We start from the raw sequence: 27,368 nt of genomic DNA on the forward strand, positions 1-27,368 counted from the left end.
TGTTATTATTAATAATTAATGATAATTATCTTTGTGGACACACTGATCACCTTAAGGATTTCTTACAATAAATGTATAAAAAAAAAAGATAAATGTATAAAAAAATAAAAATGGTGAAAAAAACACTTAATTGAACGGTTTAAAAGAGAAGAAAACACGAAAAAAATGAAAATTCAATTTCGAAACATAGTTTCTCTTAAATGTCGACTCTTTAAAATTCAAAATTCAACCGAAAAAAAGAAAAGAAAAACTAGCTCATTCGAATCTTTTTGAAAAAAATGAAAATTATGGAACATCATTAGTAATTTTTCCTGATTAAGATTAATGTTAAAATGTTGAAGACATGTTTTAAATAGGTTAAAATCCAATCTGCACTTTGTTAGAATATATAACAAATAGGACCAAGCTATATTTCTAACAAAGACAAATCATTATTTCTTCTAGATTTTCCAGAACAAAAATTTTAAAAGAAATTCAAAAGACTTTAAAATAAGATTTAAATTATATCAGGGGTCACCAACCTTTTTGAAACCAAGAGCTACTTCTTGGGTACTGATTAATGCAAAGGGCTACCAGTTTGATACACACTTAAATAAATTGCCAGAAATAGCCAATTTGCTCAATTTACCTTTAACTTTATGTTATTATTAATAATTAATGATATTTATCTTTGTGGAAACACTGATCACCTTAATGATTTCTCACAATAAATGTATATATATATATTGTTTAAATAAATGTGAAAAAAAATAAAAATGAATATTTCTGTCTGTCATTCCGTCGTACCTTTTTTTCCTTCTGCGGAAGGTTTTCTGTAGAGAATAAATGATGAAAAAAACACTTAATTGAACGGTTTAAAAGAGGAGAAAACGTGAAATAAATGAAAATTACATTTTGAAACATAGTTTCTCTTAAATTTCGACTCTTTAAAATTCAAAATTCAACCGAAAAAAAGAAGAGAAAAACTATATAGATATTGCTGGCTTTGAATGGCCAAAGATCCAAGTTAAAGAAAATGGCGAGCTCTCTTCTTTGAATGGATTTATAACAATCTACGCAAGCTGGGTAATGTTTGCTGTGGTCTGGAACAACATGGCACACAAACAGCTATCAGACATGCATCCAATATTACATACAGATAATATTTCACGAGACATGCAGATATAAATTAGACAGAAGACGTAGGAAATTAAATGAGCTCAAATATACATGCAAGTGAGGCATAATGATGCAATATGAACATAAAGCTATCCTAAATAGCATGTTAGCTGTCAGAGTTAGTTTGTGACGAACCCCAAGATGCATAGAAGGAGGGAGGCATTTTGCAGGAAAGCATTATTTAATTCAAAACACAAAGACAAAAACAAACAAAGGGTACAACGAAAAAGCGCACACGTGGGCGGATAACAAACAAAAAGAGCTAGCATGGGAACTAGAAAATAAACAGAGCTTAGCATGGAAGCTAGCAAAAACCAAAAGGCCCAGCGTGGAAGCTAGCAGGTCTCGAGCTGGAGACAGAAGTCGTACATGAAATATATGAAAACAAACTTGGAAGCAGGGAACAAAAGGCAGTAAGCTAAAAACCGCAACGCTGCATTGACAAAACACGACACGACAGGTAGCAACGACAAGAGCGACATCGACATGACAATAATTCAGCACTCGACTGGTTGACAAAACAGGTTCAAATAGGAGTGGGCTGATTGACACCAGGTGTGGCCAGGTGCCAATCAGCCGCAGCAGAGGGAAAACAGCGCACGGGGAAAAAAACAGGAAACAGACAAAATAAGAGCGCTGACAAGAATTAAAAACAGGAAATACTAAAAACTAAAACACAAAAAACTGTCAGTGGCAAGCCTGACATTAGCATTGATTGGCTTGAAGTCGTGCACTCCACAAAAGTCAATAACATCAACAAGACTCACATTTGTGCATTCACACACAGCATAAATAGTTTGGTGGACAAAATGAGACAAAGAAAGAGTGGCATAAAACAAGAACACGTAAACAAACTCCGGTGAGTTCAAGTACTGCCAAAATTAGTAGGAAAAAATGGCCCTCGCCAACTACTCTGATTAGAAAAGTATGTTTAATACAAAAAGTGGGATTGTCCTCCTAGAACAGGGGTCGGGAACCTTTTTGGCTGAGAGAGCCATGAAAGCCAAATATTTTAAAATGTATTTCCGTAAGAGCCGTATTTTATTTTTTAACACTGAATAGAACTAAATGCGAGCATTTTCAAGTAAGACCAACATTTTTCGAGTATATCAAGCCTCTTATGTAGGGATGGTATAGCTTGGTTGGTAGAGTGGCTGTGTCAGCAACTTGAGGGTTCCAGGTTCGATCCCCGCTTACGCCAACCTAGTCACTGCCATTGTGTCCTTGGGCAAGACGCTTTACCTCTCAGTGCCACCCACACTGGTTTAAATGTGTCACACATGGACTTGGATTGTTTCTTCGATGCAAAGGATGATTTGCACGAGCCAGGCGTGAATGAAGGCACATTTTGATTTATTAACACTATAACTCAAAAAAAGGCAAACAAAGGGCGCTCACAAGGGGGTACAAACACTTGGCTATGAAAAAAACAAATAACTAGCATAAATGCTACAAACTACAAACATGAAACAAAAACACTTGCACCGTGGCATGAAAAAACAAAACTTACTTGGCGTGGACAAAAACGAACAGCAAGGCATGAAGCAGATGAATACGGGATGTGTAGGTACATCGGTAGGTAAGTTAGGTAAAGTTGCCAGGACGAAGAACAGAAACAGAATGGCTTAAATAGCAGTGACATAATCAGTGATTGGACAGATGACAGCTGAAACTAATGAGTTACTATGGAAACAAAAACATTCCAGGAAGTGCAAAACAGGAAACAAGTGTCCAAAAAACAAAACATGATTTCCTTGGCGTGAGAAAATGTAACATAGATATTGGGTTTCATTATGTAAAGCGCCTGTGATGAAGTAGCGACTTGTCCAGGGTGTTCAACGCCTTTCACCCGATTGTAGCTGAGATAGGCTCCAGCACCCCCCCGTGACCCCGAAGGGAATAAACGGTAGAAAATGGATGGATGGATGGATATCCAAAGCGCTTTGAGTCACACAAAAAAAGCGCTATATAAATATAATTCGCTTCACTAATTCTTTTTAATAACATTGCTATTCTGAAGCTAACCAATAATAAATTAAATACTTCTTACCATCAATGCGACTTCTTAGACAGGTGGGATAGAAACAGATAGATGGATTGAAATGCATGAGAATGTTTTTTATTTTTTTAAACATTATTTTTAACACTGTGATTACCAGCGGAATTATTCATCACCTTATCCTGTTAAGCAATGTCAGCTAAGATTTAGATGCAGTCATCAAAAAAGCCACATCTGGCTTTAGAGCCATAGGTTCACTACCCCTGTCCTAGAAGAACAATATTAAAACAAAAATAAAAATATTTCCCCATCTTTTTCTATTTTCATACATTTTTGAAAAGCTCCAGTAAGCCACAAAGGAGGCTCAGGTTGCAGACCCCTGGCATACAGTGTGATGGCATACTGTACAGGTATGCTCGTAACCACATTTTATCATAGAACAGGGGTCGGGAACCTTTTTGGCTGAGAGAGCCAAAAAGCCAAATATTTTAAGATGTATTTCCGTAAGAGCCATATAATATTTTTTTCAACACTGAACACAACTAAACACGTGCATTTTTAAGTAAGACCAACATTTCTAGAGTATAATAGGTCTCTTATTCTTTCTATCAACATTGTTATTCTGAAGGTAACTGTGGAGGGGGGCGTGGCCTGCGGGCCTGCAGCAAACTGGGGTGTTGCCAGGACCAGCTTCGAAATCAGCGACAGGTGCGTAGATGGCCCACCTGGGCCTTGTTATCTAATCACCTGTCGCTCTGTTACAAGCAGCAGCCAGGAGGAGAGACGGGGTTGGGGGCTGGAGCCAGAGCGCGAGCGAGAACGAAAGAGAAAAATACAATTGCTGGAAAGCAACTGACAGACTTATTGAAAAATAAAACAATATTGTAACCCTGAAACAGGCTCTCATGTCGGCGCTTGGTGGTCTGAAGAACCCCCAGGAGGGCAAGCCCTACACTAACCAATAATAAATAAATAACTTCTTACCATTAACGCAACTTCTTGAACGGGTGCGGTAGAAAACGGATGGAGGGATTAAAAATGCATGAGAATGTTTTATATTTTGAACATTATTTTTAATACTGTGATGACAAGTGGAATTATTCATTACTTATCTTGTTAAGCAACGTCAGCTCAGATTTATCCGAGAGCCAGATGCAGTCATCAAAAGAGCCACATCTGGCTTGCCAGCCATAGGTTCCCTACCCCTGTCATAGAACATATTAAGAACGGTCGCATATAACAACCAGGCGGACTCGTTCTGCATTCACACGATTGTTGTCAGCTCCAGCGAGTCCGTGGGCGTAACAGCTTGAGATCCATCATCTTTCCGCCTTGACTTTGATTCGTCAGCGGCACAAATAGAATCTTCTTGCAACCCCGTTGTGTTGGGAGAGCTACTTGGAAAGCACCCGCGTGCTCGGATGAACCACTTGAATTTTATCTGCATACGAAGCAATTTCTCATTGAATACCTCGGCGGCGCTACTCCGAGACAAGACCCTGAAAAGGCAGCTTTAAAGAGAAAATACGACCGGGAGTGAAGCGAAAGGACGTTTACTGTTTCCGTGGGCTGTGAATGCAGCCTGTAAAGTATAAAACATGTAAGACATCCTCATAAGTATCATTTATGTGTATGCTTCTACAGCTTGAGAGTCCAATGTAGTTAGAACGGTACCTACTGACTATTTGGAGACAATATGGATTTTGTTTCATTACAGGCACATAATTTAGGGCTTCTTCACTGTTTTCTACAAACCCCGTTTCCATATGAGTTGGGAAATTGTGTTTGATGTAAATATAAACGGAATACAATGATTTGCAAATCATTTTCAACCCATATTTAATTGAATGCACTACAAAGACAAGATATTTTAAGTTCAAACTCATAAACTTTATTTTTTTCTTTGCAAATAATGATTAACTCAGAATTTCATGGCTGCAACACGTGCCAAAGTAGTTGGGAAAGGGCATGTTCACCACTGTGTTACATCACCTTTTCTTTTACGACACTCAATAAACGTTTAGGAACTGAGGAAACTAATTGTTAAAGCTTTGAAAGTGGAATTCTTTATCATTTTTGTTTTATGTAGAGTTTCAGTCTTCCAACAGTCCGGGGTCTTTGCTGTCGTATTTTACGCTTCGTAATGAGCCACACATTTTTGATGGGAAACAGGTCTGGACTGGAGGCGGGCCAGGAAAGCACCCGCACTGTTTTTTTTTACGAAGCCACGCTGTTGTAACACGTGCTGAATGTGGCTTGGCATTGTCTTGCTGAAAAAGACAGCGCTTAGATGGCAGCATATGTTGTTCCAAAACCTGTATGTACCTTTCAGCATTAATGGTGCCTTCACAGATGTGTAAGTTACCCATGCCTTGGGCACTAATGCACCCCCATACCATCACAGATGCTGGCTTTTGAAGTTTGCGTCGATAACAGTCTGGATGGTTCGCTTCCCCTTTAAACCGGATGACACAATGTCGAATATTTCCAAAAAACAATTTGAAATGTGGACTCGTCAGACCACAGAACACTTTTCCACTTTGCATCAGTCCATCTTAGATGATCTCGGGCCCAGAGAAGCCGGCTGCGTTTCTGGATGTTGTTGATAAATGGCTTTTGCTTTGCATAGTAGAGCTTTAACTTGCACTTACAGATGTAGCGACAAACTGTATTTAGTGACAGTGGTTTTCTGAAGTGTTCCTGAGCCCATGTGGTGATATCCTTCAGATATTGATGTGGGTTTTTGATACAGTGCTGTCTGAGGGATCGAAGGTCACGGTCATTCAATGTTGGTTTCCGGCCATGCCGCTTACGTGGAGTGATTTCTCCAGATTCTCTGAACCTTTTGATGATATTATGGACCGTAGATGTTGAAATCCCTAAATTTCTTGCAATTGCACTTTGAGAAACGTTGTTCTTAAACGGTTTGACTATTTGCTCACGCAGTTGTGGACAAAGGGGTGTACCTCGCCCCATCCTTTCTTGTGAAAGACTGAGCTTTTTTTGGGAATCTCTTTTTATACCCATTCATGGCACCCACTTGTTCCCAATAAGCCTGCACACTTGAGTGTTTAATGAGCATATCTCAACTTTATCAGTATTTATTGCCACCTTTCCCAACTTCTTTGTCACGTGTTGCTGGCTTTAAATTCTAAAGTTAGTGATTATTTGCAAAAAAAAAAAATGTTTATCAGTTTGAACATCAAATATGTTGTCTTTGTAGCATGTTCAACCGAATATGGGTTGAAAGTGATTTGCAAATCATTGTATTCCGTTTATATTTACATCTAACACAATTTCCCAACTCATATGGAAACAGGGTTTGTAGAACAAAAAAAGTTGTAATGCAAGAAGCCGCCTGTCAGAGTAAGTCGATGTCGAACCCCAAGATGCAGAGATGGAGGCAGGCATGGAGTGAACAAACATGATTTAATAAAGATACAAAGACAAAATTAAACAAAGGGTTCCAACTAAAAGCGCGCAAATGGGCGGATAATAAACAAAAGGCCTTTAGCATAGAAGCTAGCAAAAAACAAAAAGGAACTTTAGCATGGAAGCTAGTGGATAGCAAACAGAAAAACTGGAAATAGCTAATGGCTAACAAGAACAGCTTACCGCTATGACGAGCAGGACAAAATATAGCACAACAGTTAATAGCTGAAATGATCACATCTACACGACAGGTAGCACGACAAGAGCGACATGTAGCAACGACAATACAACTGACAAGACAAAGCAGGTACAAATAGGAACGGGCTGATTGGCAACAGGTGTGACCAGGTGCCAATCAGCCGCAGCTGAGGAGGAACACAGCCCTCAGGGAACAAAACAGGAAGCTGACAAACTAAGGATAGGAAATACTAAACACACACAAGAAACTAAAACACAAACAAACTGTCAGTGGCAAACCTGACACCTCCTTAGGACTCAGAGTTTTCACTTGTTATTAAAATCACTCTTTTCCCATTGCTGCTACCCTCACAATAAATAGTGTGTGTTGTGACCGCCTTGAAATAAGATGTTTTTGTACGCATCTGCTATTGCATTGACACATCTACATTTAGAATGACATTTTTTTTTTTTTTTTTTTTAATTCAGGCAATTTCACCTCAATCTGATTTGCAGACTGTAAACGAGGCAGATTACATCATGTAGTCTCAAGACATAAAACAAGAACGGGAAGAATTCCACTTTCAAAGCTTCAACAATTAGTTTCCTCAGTTCCCAAATGTTTATTGAGTGTTGTTCAAAGAAAAGGTGATGTAACACAGTGGTGAACATGCCCTTTCCCAACTACTTTGGCACGTTTTGCAGCCATGAAATTCTAAATTAATTATTATTTGCAGAAAAAAAAATCAAGTTTATGAGTTTAAACATCAAATATCTTGTCTTTGTAGTGCATTCAATTGAATATGAGTTGAAAATGATTAGCAAATCATTGTATTCCGTTTATATTTACATCTAACACAATTTCCTAACTAATATGGAAACAGGGTTTGTAGAACAAAAAAAGTTGTCATGCATGAAGACTCCAAACTCATAGTTTTCATTTGTCATTCAAATCGCTCTTTTCCCATTGCTGCTACCCTCACAATAAATAGTGTGTGTTGTCACCGCCTTGAAATAAGACGCTTTTGTACGCATCTGCAATTGCATTGATACATCTACATTTAGAAATACATTTTTTTTTTTTGTAATTAAGGCAATTTCACCTCAATCTGATTTGCAGACTGTAAATGAGGCAGATTATATCATGTAGTCTCAAGACATAAAACATAAAGAATTCCACTTTCAAAGCTTCAACAATTAGTTTCCTCAGTTCCCAAACGTTTATTGAGTGTTGTTAAAAGAAAAGGTGATGTAACAGTGGTGAACATGCCCTTTCCCAACTACTTTGGCACGTGTTGCAGCCATGAAATTCTAAGTTAATTATTATTTGCCAAAAAATTACAAGTTTATGAGTTTGAACATCAAATATCTTGTCTTTGTAGTGCATTCAACTGAATATGGGTTGAAAATGATTTGCAAATCATTGTATTCCGTTTATATTTACATCTAACACAATTTCCTAACTAATATGGAAACAGGGTTTGTAGAACAAAAAAAGTTGTCATGCAAGAAGCCTCCATTGGACTCATATTTTTCACTTGTTATTAAAATCACTCTTTTCTCATTGCTGTTACCCTCACAATAAATAGTGTGTGTTGTGACCGCCTTGAAATAGGATGTTTTTGTACGCATCTGCTATTGCATTGACACATCTACATTTAGAATTACATTTTTATTTTTTATTTTTAATTCAGGCAATTTCACCTCAATCTGATTTGCAGACTGTAAACGAGGCAGATTACATCATGTAGTCTCAAGACATAAAACAAGAATGGGAAAGAATTCCACTTTCAAAGCTTCAACAATTAGTTTCCTCAGCTCCCAAATGTTTATTGAGTGTTGTTCAAAGAAAAGGTGATGTAACACAGTGGTGAACATGCCCTTTCCCAACTACGTTGGCACGTGTTGCAGCCATGAAATTCTAAGCTAATTATTATTTGCCAAAAAAAGACAAGTTTATGAGTTTGAACATCAAATATCTTGTCTTTGTAGTGCATTCAACTGAATATGGGTTGAAAATTATTTGCAAATCATTGTATTCCGTTTATATTTACATCTCATATGGAAACGGGGTTTGTACTTACTAGGTGTCCCTAACCGAACAATCAAAGATATACCCTACTTAACATTTTTTTGTAGGTTGTTTCTCTCATAATAGTACAAAAAAGTACAATGACTGAGGGAACACAAACGCTGGCACCTTATTAAAAACTTCCTCCCCAGCTGCAAAGTGTCCCACTCAACCATCACTCATGCTAATGAAGCTCTTTCCGATCATTTTTTTTTGTTCCTGCAAGTGCAACTCATCTGTTGAATGTGCAGCCTGCGACACAGGGGAGCTGAGGAAGGCCCGGTGCACTCGGTGAAGCTGACACAGGCCTGCCTCTAATTCAATGTGATTTATCCCCACGTCACACTATAGGACACGGCCGGCGTATCAGCGGGTCAATCTGCTTTCGGCGCCAAGAGGGAGAGAGAAGCATCTGATTGATAGGGAAGAGCGATCCGTGCTCCCTACTTTCCACCACAAATCCTCGCCCCCACCTTCAGGGCCGCCGCTACAGCCGATTAATCCTCCCAGAGCAGAGGCACTGGCATAGACTTCATGTACCAGCTCTGACCCCGGGAACGCCAGTCTGGAAGCGACCTACCATCTGCTTGGCCTTAGTGTGCAGGCGTCTTGTTAGGTTAAATGTTTGGAAATATTGCTGCAGGATTTAATCTAAGAGCGTGGTTATGCAGTATGCAAGACCTGTGAAAATAATGGTAAAAATATATTTCACCACTAGATGGCAACATCCCATTTTATTTGTCAAAGCTCCCATCATGTCTTTGGACTAACAGTTAAGTATGTGTGCTGTGGTTTCAATTGGCAAAGCACGACGCAGTTTATTTTGCACACATTTAAAATGTATTTTTTTTAAAATTAAAAACATTGAAATTGAATCATTTGGTGAATTTGTAAAAAGGTAACATATTGCAAAAATGGGTCCAACAATGTACAGCAATTTTTCTCAACAGAAATATAACACTGGGGGCGGCATAGCTCGGTTGGTAGAGTGGCCGTGCTAGCAACTTGAGGGTTGCAGGTTCGATTCCCGCTTGTGCCATCCTAGTCGCTGCCGTTGTGTCCTTGGGCAAGACACTTTACCCAGCTGCTCCCAGTGCCACCCACACTGGTTTAAATGTAACTTAGATATTGGGTGTCACTATGTAAAAGCGCTTTGAGTCACTTGAGAAAAGCGCTATATAAATATACTTCACTGATTGATTGACTGATTTTTTAAATAATTGATTGATTGATACTTTCATTAGTACACAGTACAGTACATATTTTGCACAAACCCCTTTCCATATGAGTTGGGAAAATGTGTTAGATGTAAATATAAACGGAATACAATGATTTGTAAATCATTTTTAACCCATATTCAATTGAATTCACTACAAAGACAACATATTTGATGTTCAAACTCATAAATTTTTTTTTTTTTTGCAAATAATAATTAACTTAGAACTTCATGGCTGCAACACGTGCCAAAGTAGTTGGGAAAGGGCATGTTCACCACTGTGTTACATCACCTTTTCTTTTAACAACACTCAATAAACGTTTGGGAACTGAGGAAACTAATTGTTGAAGCTTTGAAAGTGTAATTATTTACCATTCTTACTTGATGTACAGCTTAAGTTGCTCAACTTGTTGTCGTATTTTACGCTTCATAATGCGCCACACATTTTCGATGGGAGACATGTGTGGACTGCAGGCAGGCCAAGAAAGTACCCGCACTCTTTTACTACGAAGATACGCTGTTGTAACAAGTGGTTTGGCATTGTTTTGCTGAAATAAGCAGGGGCGTCCATGATAACATTGCTTGGATGACAACATATGTTGCTCCAAAACCTGTATGGACCATTCAGCATTAATGGTCCCTTCACAGATGTGTAAGTTACCCATGCCTTGGGCATTAATACACCCCCATACCATCACAGATGCTGGCTTTCAAATTTTGCGCCTATAACAATCCGGATGGTTATTTTCCTCTTTGTTCCAGAGGCCACCACGTCCACAGTTTCCAAATATAATTTGAAATGCTGACTCCTCAGACCACAGAACACTTTTCCACTTTGCATCAGTCCATCTTAGATGAGCTCGGAGCCAGCGAAACCGACGGCGTTCCTGGGTGTTGTTGATAAATGGCTTTTCCTTTGCTTAGCAGAGTTTCAACTTGCACTTACAGATATAGCGACCAACTGTTGTTACTGACAGTGGTTTTATGAAGTGTTCCTGAGCCCATGTGGTGATATCCTTTACACACTGATGTCGGTTTTTGATGCAGTACCGCCTGAGGGATCCAAGGTCCGTAATTTCATCGCTTACATGTAGGGATTTCTCCGGATTCTCTGAACTTTTTGATGATTTTACGGACCCTAGATGGTAAAATCCCTAAATTCCTTACAATAGCTCGTTGAGAAATGTTGTTCTAAAACTGTTCGACAATTTGCTTACAAATTGGTGACCCTCGCCCCATCCTTGTTTGTGAATTACTTAGCATTTTATGGAAGCTGCTTTTATACCCAATCATGGCACCCACCTGTTCCCAATTAGCCTGCACAACTGTGGGATGTTACAAATAAGTGTTTGATGAGCATTCCTCAACTTTATCAGTATTTATTGCCACATTTCCCAACTTCTTTGTCACGTGTTGCTAAAGTTAATGATTATTTGCACAAAAAAAAATGTTTATTAGTTTTAACATCAAATATGTTGTCTTTGTAGCATATTCAACTGAATATGGGTTGAAAATGACTTGCAAATCATTGTTTTAACTTAAAATGTGTACATGCACGTACAACACTTAAAATCTTTAGGACAGGGTCGTGCACAGTGCGGCCGGGGGCCCATTTGCGGCCTGCAGCTAATTTCGTTAAAAAAAATTAAATTAATAAAAAATCAATCAAAAAACGTGGAATAAAAGAGCAAACAGGTGAAATGTTACAAGAAAGTTTTGCAATGTTGACTCTAGTAACACAAAGCTGCCATGCAGACAAGTTAAAACTCTACTAAGCAAAGCGAAAGCCATTTATCAACAACACCCAGAAACGCCGCTGGCTTCGCTGGGCCCGAGCTCATCTAAAATGGACTGATGCAAAGTGGAAAAGTGTTCTGTGGTCTGACGAGTCCACATTTCAAATTGTTTTTGGAAACTGTGCACGTTGTCTCTTCCGGAACTAAGAGGAAAAGAACCATCTGGATTGATATAGATGCAAAGTTCAAAAGCCAGCATCTGTGATGGTATGGGGGTGTATTAGTGCCCAAGGCATGGGTAACTTACACATGAGTGAAGGCACCATTAAAGCTGAATAAAAGAGCTAACACAGGTGTAGGGAACCTATGGCTCTAGAGCCAGATGTGGCTCTTTTGATGACTTCATCTGGCTCTCAGATAAATCTTAGCTGACATTGCTTAACACAGGGCTGTCCAAAGTGTGGCCCGCGTGTCATTTTTTAATGGCCCCACGGCACATTTTAAGAATACAATTTAAAAAAATTAAAACACATAAAAAGTGGTATAAAAGAGCAAACAGGTGAAATGTAACAAGAAATTGTTGCAATGCTTACTCTTATAACACAAAAGCTGCCATGCAGGCTGTTTCTTTCATTAAAAAATAATAATGAATCAAAATCAATGTCATTTTAATTATTGACCTATAAAGGCTTCGATTACATCACATTAAATATTCCACTTTGAGATATTTTTGGGGGAAAATGTTGCATATTTTGTGTTTTACCATATAAAAAACTGAGCTGTTTTTTTTAAAGAAGGGCCTAAAACAAACAAACAAAACATAAACAACAATAAAACTTAAAATGGACGGATATATCTGAAATTGATCTCGAGATTATTGTGCTAAAAGTAAACAGTAAAAAAAATGTATAATTTATTTTTTAACACTTTAATAAGTCGGACACTTTTGGATCCCCAATTATTTTAGTGTGATTTGTTTTTAAGTGTCATTGCTCAAAAAATAATAACGAATGAAAATCCAAAATTAAGGCTCCATTTATTATATAATCTCAAATATCCCACCTAAAAAAGTTTTTGGGTGAAAATATTGCATATTTTGTGTTTTTTCCTTTTTTTTTTTCTAATGTTGATCTAGAGATTTAAAATTTGCATAATAATAAAAATTATAATACTGAATAATGACACATTTTTAATATTTTTTTTGACCAAAACCCTTTGGGGTCCCCGGGATCATAACTGAGTGGAGGCCTAAATGTATATTTTTTATACATATAAAAATTATGAAAATGGCCCCCGCTTGCTCTGATTTTTCAGTGTGCGGCCCTCAGTGGAAAAAGTTTGGACACCCTTGGCTTAGCACGATAATTATGAATAGTTCCGCTAGTAAGCACAGAACTAAAAATAACGTTCAAAATACAAAACATTCTCATGCATTTTATCCATCCATCTGTTTTCTACCAGACTTGTTCGAGAAGTCGCATTATTGGTAAGAAGTATTTGATTTATTATTGGTTAACTTCAGAATAAGAATGTTATTAAAACGAATGAGGGATTTATTATACTCTAAACATGTTGGTCTTACTTAAAAATGCACACATTTAGTTGTATTCAGTGTTAAAAAATATTATATGGCTCTCACGGAAATACATTTTTAAATATTTGGCTTTCATGGCTCTCTCAGCCAAAAAGGTTCCCGACCCCTGAGCTAACAGGTGATATGTAACAAGAAAAAAATGCAATGTTGACTGTAGTAACACAAACCTGCCATGCAGGCAAGTTAAAACTCTATTACGCAAAGCGGAAGCCATTTATCAACAACACCCAGAAACGGCGCCGGCTTCGCTTGGGGCCAAGCTCATCTAAGATGGACTGATGCAAAGTGGAAAATTGTTCTGCGGTCTGACGAGTCCACATTTCAAATTGTTTTTGGAAACTGTGGACATTGTGTCTTCCGGAACAAAGAGGAAACGAACCATCTGGATCGATATAGACGCAAAGTTCAAAAACCAGCATCTGTGATGGTATGAGGGTGTATTGGTGTCCAAGGCATGGGTAACTTACATATCTGTGAAGGCACCACTAAAGCTGAATAAAAGAGCTAACAGGTGATATGTAACAAGAAACAAATGCAATGTTGACTCTTGTAACACAAAGCTGCCATGCAGGCAAGTTAAAACTTTATTACGCAAAGGGAAAGCCATTTATCAACAACACCCAGAAACGCAGCCGGTTTCGCTGGGGCCCTAGTTCATCTAAGATGGACTGATGCAAAGGTTTTTTTTTTTTTCATAAAAGCTGTCATTGCTCAAAATATAATAATGAATCAAAATAAGTATTGTTAAATGATTTACCTAATCAAGGCTCAAATTATTTTAAATCAATTATTCAACTTTTTAATATTTCGGAGGGGAATAGTTTGTGTTGGCTATATAAACATTTTCTTTGACAAATAGGGCATAAAACAAAGAAATAAAAACATAAAAGTAATAATATTCTTAGATTTTTATTTGTTTGTTTTCTAAAAAAAATGTTTAAAATATGTATAATCGAAGGAACTCCAGCCCCGCTTGCTGACTTCGCTGCTTTCCCTCCCGGAGTTTTCTCCTGGCGCTCGCCAGAGCCTGACGGTGTTCGGTGAAACGTAACGGCCTCTCACATCTTCAAGGTTGGCTTTGGTCAAAGCGTTGCCCGATATAACCCTAACCCAGTATCTGGCCCAGGCCTAGAAACTCCCGGAAGGGTTTTTATCCCTTTCTTTCAGGCATGAGATCAGAGTTGTTGCTTCACGATTGAGGTGAGAGTTTGGATCACTTGTATCAGATATCTATTGAAGCATATCTCTCTTCCTCCTCTTTGGCTTTGCTGGTCCTCCAAAAGACGTTTTATCTTGCCTTCCCCTCCTCTCTCCAAGAAGATGAGTGACACATCAGAGATAGCCTTCAACTAATCCTATCCTTTATGCTCGGTGAGAGTAAGCTGTGAGCCTGTCGCCCTTTCACACTTTATTTGCTGCCGTTTGAAATCATACGAAATGTCATGCTCAGCATCAGATGAGGAGCTCGGGGCCTTTTTTTAAAGTTCACTTTGCCAGAAACAGAAGAAACATAGAAATCAGAGACAGACAGAAAAAAAAAAAAAGCAGATTCTTGCAGTTACATTGTTATTGTTCCAGGTTCCTCTATGACAGGGAGGGGCAAACTACAATCTGTTTTTTTTTTAATCCGGCCCGTTAAATAGAACAAAAATAAGCAAAGATCTGTTTTGAGAATTGCCACAACAAAACTGATACAAGACTTGGCAAAAAAAAAAAATAGGGTGATCAACAACACTGCTCCCGCCTAAAGGCCTACTGAAATTAGATTTTCTTATTTAAACGGGGATAGCAGGTCCACTCCATGTGTCATACTTGATCATTTCGCGATATTGCCATATTTTTACTGAAAGGATTTAGTAGAGAACATCGACAATAAAGTTCGCAACTTTTGGTCGCTAATAAAAAAACCTTGCCTGTACCGGAAGTAGCATGACGTCACGGGTTGTGGAGCTCCTCACATCCTCACATTGTTTATAATCATAGCCTCCAGCAGCAAGAGCTATTCGGACCGAGAAAGCGACGATTTCACCATTAATTTGAGCGAGGATGAACGATTCGTGGATGAGGAAATTTCGAGTGACGGACTAGAAAATAAAAAAAAAAGGCGATTGCATTGGGAGCGATTCAGATGTTTTTAGACGCATTTACTAGGATAATTCTGGGAAATCCCTTATCTTTCTATTGTGTTACTAGTGTTTTAGTGAGCTAAATAGTACCTGGGTGTGTCCACGGGTTTTTTGACGCTAGAGTCTCTGAGAGAAGTCACGGCAGCTGCAGCATGACAGAAGCTCCGCTGATCTTCGGTAAGAGGCGACTTATTTCCACAATTTTCTCACCGAAAACTGCCGATCGACATGTGGTCAGGGATCCATGTTCGCTTGACCGCTCTGATCCATAGTAAAGCTTCACCTCCGGGAATTTTAAACAATGAAACACCGTGTGTTCTCGTGGCTAAAGGCTAAAAGCTTCCCACCACCATCTTTTCTAGTTTGACTTTTCCATTATTAATTGAACAAATTAAAAAACATTCAGCAACACAGATGTCCAGAATACTGTGTAATTATGCGATGAAAAGAGATGACTTTTAGCTGTGTGTGGTGCTGGGCTAAAATGTCCCCTTCAACCAATAACGTCACAAACACGCGTCATCATACGCGTCACAATTCCGTGTCATCATTCAGCGACGTTTTCAACAGGAAACTCTGCGGGAAATTTAAAATTGCAATTTAGTAAACTAAACCGGCCGTATTGGCATGTGTTGCAATGTTAATATTTCATCATTGATATATAAACTATCAGACTGCGTGGTCGGTAGTAGTGGGTTTCAGTAGGCCTTTAAAGGAATAATTATTATTTAATAATTTTATTTATGTTCCACACCATCGCCTGCTTGGGTAGGGGGAGCATAGCCAGAGACAGGAGCAGACCCAACAAAGCAACCAAAAGAGCCGACTCCATCCTCGGCCGCCCACCAACTCTCTTCCTGTGTCCAGTCCGCATGGATAAGCGAGGATACGTCTAAGGAGACCGAGGTGTCCGATACCTGCCCATTCGGCTTGTCCGTCCCGGCGCTCAGCGCCAGCTCCACAGCTCTGTCTCTTCATCCGCATCTCCTCTAGTCTCTCCAAACGGACTCTGGTGTGGCAGAGACCCAGCAGCTGGTCTCCATGGCTAAATGTATCCTGGGAGGCAGATCCAAAAGTTCACAAAAAAGCACATCAGAATTCTTGAAACTACCACCCCCTGTCACACAGTCCCAATGGGTCCCAAACCAAAGGGCAAAAAACAAGAGGGAAACATCAGGAACACAATGTCAAACTTGGACTTGGATTTGGGTTGTTTCTTCGACACAGAGGGAATTTGGAACGAGCCAGGCGTGAACGTGAGTAAATGTATAATTTTTCAATAAACAAACTGCAAAAAGGCAAACAAAGGATGCGCTCAATGGCGGATAATAAACTAGACTACTCAAAACAAAACTTGCACTGTGGCATGACTAAAGACATGAAACAAAACTTGCACTGTGGCATAAAAAACAAAACTTGCACTGAGGCATAAATACAAAACGTACTTGGCGTGGACAAAAACGAACAGCAAGGCATGAAGCAGATAATACGGGATCTGAAGGTAGGTGCCGCATAGGAAGGTGAAGTTGCCAAGACGAAGACAGAAAAAGAATGGCTTAAATAATGACTATGATAATTAGAAACAGGTGTGTGGGCTGAGGACAAGGGCGTGACTTGGTGAAAATCAAAGAGTTGTCATGGTAACAAAAACAAACCAGGAAGTGCAAAACACAACTAAGTGTCCAAAAAAACAAAACATAACATGACCAAAACGAAACATAATCCATAGGCGTGACATACAACAGGATGACACAAGAGCACAGAGCTCCTTCCACCAGCAGCCACTACAGCGGCGCTATCTTGGAAAAAAAAAATGTCCACGGCATTATTGGGGACTGAGCCTGAGTAAACAGCAGAGTGTGAAAAAGCCTTATTGTATGTTTATTATTTTAATTATTCTCTGATTTTCCTCACATTTTAGGGGCATTAATGAGTATTAATCAAAATATGCATGTTCCTGAAACCTCAAAACGAACTTATTAGCACCCGAATATCATTTTCCATAAAAATTGATTCCAGCCTTTGCGGCCGTCCAACGTCACATCACAGATTTGTTTGGAACACACACTAAAATAAGCATTTTCAAGCATAACAACGGCAAGATGATGTAAAAATATCAATATTACAGTAGATGAGACCAAACCAGTCAGTGCGCACTGTTCACTGTTCAGTATCGAGGACACTGATTGGTTAAGGCCCCTTCTACACTAAACCGGCCAAGATTATCCATGGTAATCCCACCTAACCTTATAAAGTTAATTTAAAGTTAAAGGGGAACATTATCACCAGACCTATGTAAGCGTCAATATATACCTTGATGGTGCAGAAAAAAGACCATATATTTTTTTAACCAATTTCCGAACTCTAAATAGGTGAATTTTGGTGAATTAAACACCTTTCTGTTTATCGCTCTGGAGGCGATGACGTCAGATCGTGACGTCGCTGAGGTAATACAGCCGCCATTTTCATGTTCAACACATTGTAAACATTGGGTCTCAGCTTTGTTATTTTCCGTTTTTACGACTATTTTTTGGAACCTTGGAGACATCATGCCTCGTCGGTGTGTTGTCGGAGGGTGTTACAACACTAACAGGGAGGGATTCAAGTTGCACCACTGGCCCGAAGATGTGAAAGTGTCTGCCGCCAGACCCCCATTGAATGTGCGGGAGTGTCTCCACATTTTACCGGCGATGACAGACATGGCACAGAGATGTATGGATAACCTGCAGATGCATTTGCAACGATAAAGTCAACGAAATCACAAAGGTGAGTTTTGTTGATGTTGACTTATGTGCTAATCAGACATAATTGGTCATATATCATATAGAACATTCTATACGTTTACCAAACAATCTGTCACTCCTAATCGATAAATCCCATGAAATCTTCTTCCTCGATGTTGTTTCTAAACAATTCTGCCAATCCAAAGGTATGCGCCGCTTCCTCTTATCGTTTTCTGCTGCATATTTCACTACATCCAGCTTGTAATCTGCAGTACATGATTTCCTTTTCAGTGCCATTTTTGTTCAGCCCTTCTCCGTTTTTATAAGTTACCGCCAACGATGAAATGATCCATTTTAATAGCTACGGCAGTAGCATATAGCATATAGCAGTTAGCATTCCATGACCCACAATGCACTTCTGCCATGACCCTCCCCAGCCGAATTCTTATTGGTTCACGTGTGTGTGACCATTGCTGACATTTTCTTCGTCTCGTCCGCGAATGAGCTAAATAATATTATTTGATACTTTACGATAATGTGTTAATAATTTCACACATAAATCGCTCCGGAATATATGTCGCACCCCCAAACTATGAAAAAACTGTGATTTATAGTCTGAAAAATATGGTATTAGATTAGATGAGATTAGATTAGATAGTACTTTATTTATTCTTTCAGGAGAGTTCCCTCAGGAAAATTAAAATTTTCAGCACAATCCCATTCAAGATCAGACAAACATTACAGGGAGACAGAACCGGATCGCTAATGGGTCTGCCGGCTTCCAGCGCCCCTTACAAAAAAGGTGAGATACAGGTAAACAAGGGGTGGAGGATGAGGGAAAAAAATAGAAGATTAAAATAAAATAAAAAATCGGTCTAAGCCTGGGCCCTAGAGAGGGGGTCCAGACTGAGGCCAAGGGAAAAAACAACAACAACAACTCATAGCCATAGTACACATCCCTCTCACATGTGTGTAAGAGGGAAACATCAAAGAACACAAAGGACATGCAAGACATTAAAGCAGCGGATACTAGCGGATATTAGTATTATTTTATAACATTATCATCCTTTTTTGTAACTGATGACTAATTTTATTTTTGAAATGATCATTATTTGTTTACCTGGTCATTTATTTATTTGGAATTTACTTCTGTTTTGTTTTGATTGCCTAGTGCTCTGTGTGTCTGGTATACATATCTGACTGAGGGTGTTATTGTGAAGGCCGTTTTGTGGGAGGGCAGGGAGCAAAAAGTGTGAAGAATGTTACAATGGAAGTACTGTTATGTCAAATCACATGCTTGTGTTGTGACCGCTGAAATAACTTCAAATAAAAACATTTATAAGGCCAAATCCTAACCACAGATACTAAACAAATGGCAAAATTGATTTGTATTTTGAGTAGTATTGAATCACGGGAAGGCTTTCACCATCATGTCCGTTGTGTCCTTGAGCAAGACTCATCACCCTTGCTCCTGATGGGTCCTGGTTAGGGCCTTGCATGGAATCTCCCGCCATGAATGGGTGAATGTGGAAATAGTGTCAAAGGGCTTTAAGTACCTCTAAGGTAGAAAAGCGCTATACAGGTCTAATCCGTTTACCATTTTGGGTGTGCAGGCATTTTTGGGGAATTTTAACAATATACATCTCATAGGCAGCTGAGCTAAGCATGCCATGGTTAGTTTCCTCCAGCAGGTGGTACTGCTAAGATAAAAATTGAGAATAGTGAGCCTGAACATCTGCAGAGCTTCACCTGACCTTCCATTCCCCTTTGCTGCACACACCTTGTCAGCGGGCTGGGCTTTATATTCCCCTTCGGACTGAACCGAGCCAATCACACTTGACCTTGTTCATTATCGTGTACCAGACTTTGTTTTCACCAGCCCCCTCCGCCTTTTGTGTCCTCCCCAACTTTCCTTTTTCTACACTATTTGAACAAAGATAAGAACAGCGTCTGTTTACACGGCCCCTGTCAGACACACACTCTCACACACACTCTCACACACACTCTCACGCTCTCTCTCCTTTGTTTACTAAGGGAGTTTTGAGCCAAGACCTTCTAGGTATTATGCCCAATATTAAACGCCATATATATATATCTATATATCTATATATATATATCTATATATATATAGATATATATATATATATATACATAGATATGTATACATATATGTGTATATATATACATCTATATATGTATATATATAGATGTATATATATACACATATATGTACACATATATGTACACATATATATATCTATATATATATGCATATATACTGTATATAAATGTTGATATGTATATACATACGTATACATATATGTTTATATATGTATATATACATATATATGTATACATTTATGTGTATATATTTACATACACATATGTATACATATATGTGTACATATATATACATATATACATAGATATGTATACATATATGTGTATATATATACATCTATATATGTATATATGTACACATATATATGTATATATATACATATATAAACATATATGTATGTATGTATATATATATATATATAAAACATATATATGTATATGTATATACATATATGTTAATATATGTATATATATGCATACAAAAAAGGTGAGAAAGGTGTATATGTACAGTGTATATATATATATATATATATATATATATATATATATATATATATATATATATATATATAGAAATAAACAATGTTTATATATATATATGTACACTGTACATATACACATTTCTCACCTTTTTTGTAAGGGGCGCCAGAAGTTGGCAGACCCGTCAGCGATCCTGTTCTGTCTCCCTGTAATGTTTCTCTGCTCTTAGATGGGATTGTTCTAAAAAATCTTCATTTCCCCTCTGGGATTATTAAAGTATTTCTGATTCTGATTATGAAATGACTCTGCAATAGTTAACACACTACTGCTATGTAATTGTCTTAGAATTGCAACTGCATGCAAAGCCCACTAAATAATATTTGCAAATGGAACTCAGAAGTGCAAGAAATCAAGAAATAACAAAAGGACCTCACAGTTATTGTTATCAGCTCACTATTAAACATCAAATCAAACACTGGATTTCAATATTAAATGTATTTATATTTATTACCACACGAAAACACACAGAAGTACTGAAAAATGACACCACTGAACACTGGTATCGATTGATAGGCACCTGTATCTGTCCAATGTGAAAAATCCCCATTCCTAACAGACCTTAGACACCCACGCGTAGGATTCTTTAAAATGATATCATCTTTAAAAATCCTATATTGTTAAAAGTAGTTGTTAGCTGAAGAAAAGACCAGTTTTGTGTTAGTTCTATTTTATTCCTATTGCTGCATATTACAGTGTCAGTTAAAAAAAAACATATTCAGCATGTATGACAACATTGGTAGTGAATTGTGTGTCTTAGCACCCTTTTGGTAGTGTACACCATTTATTTTGACAAGCTTTACAACCTCACACTTGAACAGCACTGCGTGGTGTAAACAGCTGCAAGAAACCTGAACGCTGCTGTGAGTGTTTACGTTTCTTTTTTCTTTTTTTAAGGTGTGCTTTCAAATCTGCTCTTTTCACTTACATTTCTCCGGCAGACAATTCTGCTGAAAGTGAGCGGAGCATTTAGGTATTATAGGTGGAGGCAAACACAGCTGTGCACACTACAGGTATTGCACTAGTTGTTGATATAACACAAACGTATAAATCAGCCTTCACCTTTCAGTGATGCACAAATGTGCCCAAATGCTAAAAAAAAATAACCAAACACAATGTACACAATGCAATCTTGAAGTTGTTATTGGGGGATTCATGTGATAAGAAAGTGGTGGCAACATTTTTTGTGGAATCAGAATCAGAAATACTTTAATAATCTTTGAGGGGAAGTTAAGATTTTCAGTACAATCCCATTCAAGATCAGACAAACATTACGGGGAGCCAGAACAGGATCGCTGACGGGTCTGCCAACTTCCGGCGCCCCTTAGAAAACAAGGTGAGAAACAGGTAAACGCTGGTGGGGTGAGAAAAACAAATATTCAGTCAAAGCCTGAGCCACTGGAGAGGGGGTCCAGACTGAGGCCAAATAAGAAAAAAAAATCATAGCCATAGCACACATAAACATGTGTGTAAGAAGGAAACTTAAAAAAGTACAAAGGACATTAAAGACAATAATGTGACGTTTAGCTGGCATCGTGGTGTGGTTGCGTTCTCTCAATTATGCAGTCGGATAAGACACAGCGTAAAGGTAAGAAATTATTTATTTATGCTAAAGAACAAACTAAGAACAAAACATTTGCACAAAGGCACTATAGACAAAACCAACAGAACTAGCATGTGAGCTAGAAGGAACAAAAGACGCTAGCATGTCAGCTAGGGAAATAAACAAACAAATAGCTTGAAAGTTAATCGAGTTCAAAGGGTATTTACCACAATGCGGGATCGCGACTGTTGCATCATGAGCAAATTACACTGCGAGACCGAAGGAACAAAAAAGGCAGGCTTAAATACAGGGGATAATAAAAAAGCAGGTGCGCATGACAAACAGAAGACAGGTGACACAAATGCGTTGCTAAGGAAACGGAACAAACAGGAAGTACCACCAGGAACTAAGGAAGACAAACTGTAGAGAATAAATGATGAAGAAAACACTTAATTGAACAGTTTACAGGAGGGGAAAACACGAAAAAAATTAAAATTAAATTTTGAAACATAGTTCATCTTCAATTTCGACTCTTTAAAATTAGAAATTCAACAGAAAAATATGAAGAGAAAAACTAGCTAATTCGAATCTTTTTGAAAAAATTAAAATAATTTATGGAACATCATTAGTAATTTTTCCTGATTAATATTAATTTTAGAATTTTGATGACATGTTTTGAATAGGTTAAAATCCAATCTGCACTTTGTTAGGATATATAAAAAATTGGACCAAGCTATATTTCTAACAAAGACAAATCATTATTTCTTCTAGATTTTTCAGAACAAAAAGACTTTGAAATAAGATTTAAATTTGATTCTACAGATTTTTTAGATTCGCCGGAATAATTTTTTTGAATTTTAATCATAATATGTTTGAAGAAATATTTCACAAATATTCATTGTCGAAAAAACAGAAGCTAAAATGAAGAATTAAATAAAAATGTTTTTATCATTCTTTACAATAAAAAAAATGCATTTACTTGAACATTGATTTAAATTGTCAAGAAAGAAGAGGAAAGAATTTAAAAGGTAAAAAGGTATATGTGTTTAAAAATCCTAAAATCATTTTTAAGGTTGTATTTTTTTCTCTAAAATTGTCTTTCTGAAAGTTATAAGAAGCAAAGTAAAAAAAATAAATGAATTTATTTAAACAAGTGAAGACCAAGTATTTTAAATATTTTATGGGATTTTCAAATTCTATTTGAGTTTTGTCTCTCTTACAATTAAAAATGTCCAGCAAACCGAGACCAGCTTGCTAGTAAATAAATACAATTTTAAAAAAAAAGGGGCAGCTCACTGGTAAGTGCTGCTATTTGAGCTATTTTTAGAACAGGCCAGCGGGCGACTCATCTGGTGACCCCCATAAAATGTTTTACTTATTTTAAAGGTTTTGGTCCTAAATGATCTCAGTAAGATATTACAGCTTGTTGCTGAGATTTGATGACCTATATTGAGTAAAATAGAAAATCAACTGTTGCAAAGTTGTGTCATTAACACTGACAAGAATAAAACTACTTTTTTAAAGTAATAATTTCTTACTTCAAGCAAGAAAAAAACAGATCATGATGCCGAGCACTTATCATTATGTCAATATAATGGCACTAGATTAGATTAGATTAGATAGTACTATATTTATTCCGTCAGGAGAGTTCCTTCAGGAAAATTACAATTTTCAGCACAATCCCATTCAATATCAGACAAACATTACAGGGAGACAGAACAGGATCGCTGACGGGTCTGCCGGCTTCCAGCGCCCCTTACAAAAAAGATGACATACAGGTAAACTAGCATTTACCTAATTTAAGAAGTTTTTTCAACATCCATCCATCCATCCATTTTCTACCACTTGTTACTTTTGAGGTCGCGGGGGGGGTCGCCGGAGCCTATCTCAGCTGCATTCGGCCGGTAGGCGGTGTACACCCTGGACAAGCCGCCACCTCATCGCAGGGCTATTTTTCAACATATCTTTTAAGTGCACTTGTTATTAGTAAGAATATACTTATTTTAAGGTATTTTGGGGTTCATTGAAGTTAGGTAATTTGACTTGTTTTGGAAAGTCTCGACAAGTCGAATTTTTTTGTTCTATTGGCAGATAATTTTGCTTAGTTCACATAAAATACCCCTCATTTTTGTATTTTTTGTTGTTGTTTTTGAACATTGACTTTTTGCAGTGTAGTCCACAAATCACGTTGGTGACCCCTGGGCTAGAGTATACAAATCAATCAATCAATCAATCAATCAATGTTTACTTATTTAGCCCTAAATCACTAATGTCTCAAAGGGCTGCACAAACCACTACGACATCCTCGGTAGGCCCACATAAGGGCAAGGAAAACTCACACCCAGTGGGACATCGGGGACAATAATGACCCAGTGGGACGTCGGTGACAATGATGACTATGAGAACCTTGGAGAGGAGGAAAGCAATGGATGTCGATCGGGTCTAACATGATACTGTGAAAGTTCAATCCATAATGGATCCAACACAGTCGCGAGAGTCCAGTCCAAAGCGGATCCAACACAGCAGCGAGAGTCCCGTTCACAGCGGAGCCAGCAGGAAACCATCCCAAGCGGAGGCGGATCAGCAGCGCAGAGATGTCCCCAGCCGATACACAGGCAAGCAGTACATGGCCACCGGATCGGACCGGACCCCCTCCACAAAGGAGAGTGGGACATAGAAGAAAAAGAAAAGAAACGGCAGATCAACTGGTCTAAAAAGGGAGTCTATTTAAAGGCTAGAGTATACAAATGAGTTTTAAGGTGAGACTTAAATGCTTCTACTGAGGTGGCATCTCGAACTGTTACCGGGAGGGCATTCCAGAGTACTGGAGCCCGAAATGAAAAAGCTCTATAGCCCGCAGACTTTTTTTGGGCTTTGGGAATCACTAATAAGCCGGAGTCCTTTGAACGCAGATTTCTTGCCGGGACATATGGTACAATACAATCGGCAAGATAGGATGGAGCTAGGCCGTGTAATATTTTATACGTAAGTAGTAAAACCTTAAAGTCACATCTTAAGTGCACAGGAAGCCAGTGCAGGTGAGCCAGTACAGGCGTAATGTGATCAAACTTTTAAGATGGGACTTAAATGCTTCTACTGAGGTAGCATATTGAACCCTATAGGCTAGGAATAGGATAGCACTTCAAGTTCATATGTGAGTCAAGGCAGGTGGCCAAATACTTTTGGCAATACACTGTATTTTTTTGTAGAATGGGGTTTTTTTCCCATGAAAACAATGTCGATTATAAGTTTCATTCTGTGTTGCAATCAAGTTTGAAAGCCCTCTTTGGAATCACAATCCAAACTGAGCCCATATTGCAAGGCTTGATAAGTGTCCATCAAAAAAGTTCACAGAGAGCGTGAAGAGGTTTGGCGTATGCCTTTGATTCTAATGCTAACAGCATAATTTATGTAAGATGTTTGAATGGCTTTTCTTTTTTTTTGTAAGAATAGATTAAAGGAAGTTTCATGTTAAAGGAGCTTGAAGAACTGCATGCCAAGCACTTTTCCAAAGCTCCCGGGGCTGCATGTGGGTTGAGGAACCGGGCTGGGTGAAAAAAACGGTGTTCAGCCCGAGCCATTTATTGCGCCAACAACAGTGTGCCAATCATGGCCATCCCTTGAGTTTTCTCCCTTTTCTGTAAATATGAAAGACCATGTCCCGATAGTGACTTCAAAGGTGGCAGCGGCGGGGCCTCATACTAGGCCGCCGCGTCTTCTTGAACCTTTCCCCTCCACACATCAAACCCAACTTGACAAAAGAAGCTCTAGGTGGCATAATGAGACGCATGGCTCCTTTCAACTATGTGTGAAGTGTGACATTCGCTGTCTTATTGTGCCTCATGTTGACATTGTGGCCCGTGTGTTAGGCGCTGTCCAGACGGTCCAGACAGCCCCCACCACTTCTCATTGGACACTCCATTTTTAGGGCACCATCAAAGCCCTGCAAGTTCTTTTTTTGGGTAACAGTCCAGCCTGCCTGTGTACGGATAGGCAATTATATCATCCGCAACCGCATCACCAAAGTCGTCATCCACCCGCCGTCCACCCGAACCGACATTTTATCAGAAGCGCAACCGCCCGCCGCCCGGCCGTTGAAATACATCAGATGTCGGCCACCTTTACCACTCGCAGAGCTACTTAAACCCGTTTCACAGAGTAATGAAGACAATGGGAGCCGCTAACATTCTCGCGAATATCCGATAGCGTTCATCCTGACGACAAGAATAAGGACGTGCTGTGAAGCCATTGCCTTTGACACCTTCAACAACATGTACAAACCGATTGTTAGTCCGGCAACATGTTGTGTGCTGCTTCCGCAATCACACGTACAAGATTGAAAGGCATACTGGGTGAGTACACTGATGGTTGTGATATAAACAACTTTAACACTTACTAATATGCGCCACGCTGTGAATCCACACCAAACAAGATTGACAAACACATTTCGGGATAACATCTTCACAGTAACACAACAAATACCCAGAATACTTTGTATCCGTGACAATTACTGAATACATTTTACACCCCCGCGCCCCCAACCCCGCCCACCTTACCAAAGCACGGGGGGGGGGGGGTGCTGCTAGCGGGGTGTGTAAAATAGCTAGGAAGTTTAATGGATACAAAGGATTCTGGGTATTTGTTGTGCTGCGTTTATGTTGTGTTAGTGGGAGGATGTTCTCCCGAAATGTGTTTGTCGAGCTTTTTTGGTGTGGCTTCACAGCGTGGCGCATATTACTAAGAGTGTTAAAATTGTTTATATCACAACCATCGTGTGTGTGTTGCCGCGGAAGCCACACACAACATGTTGCTGGACTGACAAGCAGATCGTACATGCTGTAGAAGGTGACAAAGTCAATGGCTTCATAGCACGCCCTAATACTTATTAACTGGGTGACTGCCGGCAGTCTTCTAGAGAATATTAGCGTCTCCTAA

The sequence above is a fragment of the Nerophis ophidion genome, linkage group LG07 (assembly GCF_033978795.1).
Source record: "Nerophis ophidion isolate RoL-2023_Sa linkage group LG07, RoL_Noph_v1.0, whole genome shotgun sequence".
Lineage (NCBI taxonomy): Eukaryota > Metazoa > Chordata > Actinopteri > Syngnathiformes > Syngnathidae > Nerophis > Nerophis ophidion.